The sequence below is a fragment of the Rutidosis leptorrhynchoides genome, chromosome 11, assembly GCF_046630445.1.
Source record: "Rutidosis leptorrhynchoides isolate AG116_Rl617_1_P2 chromosome 11, CSIRO_AGI_Rlap_v1, whole genome shotgun sequence".
Lineage (NCBI taxonomy): Eukaryota > Viridiplantae > Streptophyta > Magnoliopsida > Asterales > Asteraceae > Rutidosis > Rutidosis leptorrhynchoides.
The window spans coordinates 383200933-383202295 of record NC_092343.1 but is presented as its reverse complement, the minus strand read 5'-3'; positions in this window follow the sequence as shown (position 1 = coordinate 383202295).

Here is a 1363-nt window from a genome sequence, read left to right as displayed (position 1 = left end):
GGAGAGGCTCTCAAGCCGTCGGGATCTCAAGATCAGATGAAAAAATGGAAAAAAAGAGGGAGTGTTATATCTAAAATAAATATGATTTGTATGTTAGTCTTTATCACTATATCACCTTTGTAAAAGAATGGTATGAGGATATAAATGTCATTGCTTCCCACTTAGATCATAACCCTTTCTTCACAATCATCAATTGCCTTTCACCTTAGAACACTCACATATACTAAAACCGCTTCCCTTTCTCTAATTCCTCAATCAGATGTAACAATATTAACACTTGATGACCTGTGAGTCTTAGTTGCGTAATATTGGATTCATATTCATCTCATATCATCATCATATTGAACAAGTTCATATTATCTTATATACAAATTCATATATACGATATACAAACATACATTTAAACGAACACGAATACAAGCTAATATAGGATTTACATTTGGTATCAGATCTCAAAGAGTTAGTCTTCATCGATCCGGATCGAAATTCGTGTTGAAAGTCATCAAATATAGTCTCAATACTTCTTTTTCTGCTACAGTATCCTAAAACCGTAGTGGTTTTGATCTCTGGAATATTCAAGCAAGTTACTGATCAAATTACATTCATATTCATTTTTAGAATCATTCATTACATCTTCTAAGATCTTAAATACACACTCACAATCATCAAAACGTATTAGATCTTTAAGTCAAACGTTGAAGATTTTGGTCAATTTTTCAATATTCATAAAATAGGCAGTCTATGATCCATCCAAACAGCCTCAGAACCAACACCATTGATGGATTCGAGACCGAGGGCTCAACAAACATCGAGGACCACACATCTCGGGTCCGAGGGAAGGTACAACGCCAAAACCTAAAGGTGTCGGTACCGAGGACTTAAAGTACCAAACCGAGGGATTTTTCCAAGATGCCATTTTTTTTCTTTTTCAGCCTGAGACTTCACAACATTTCGGTATTCCGACACCCATTTAAGGTGTCGGACTCCAAATATCTAAAAGGGATTTTTGTACAATTTTGAAGTCTTCCACCCCTATATAAACCCCATTACTCCCACCATTTTCAACTTTGTTATCCATTACCAATCCAAATTACTTTCAATTAATTTTATGTCTCTTATAATTTTCTTTATTTCCACTCTCTAATTAATTTAATTAATTTAGAGAGAAAAAAGTATGAAATTGTTAATAGTAGCTACCTTGGCGTTGTAACGCTTTGAATATTCTGAGGAAATACAAATTTTATCTTTCCCACATTATTCGATATTATCTATCATTTCGTTTAAGTTTTGAATATGCTAGTACTAGGGATATTTAATTGTTGGTAATTGTTTGTATGTTTGTCAGGACTTATATAATTGTTAT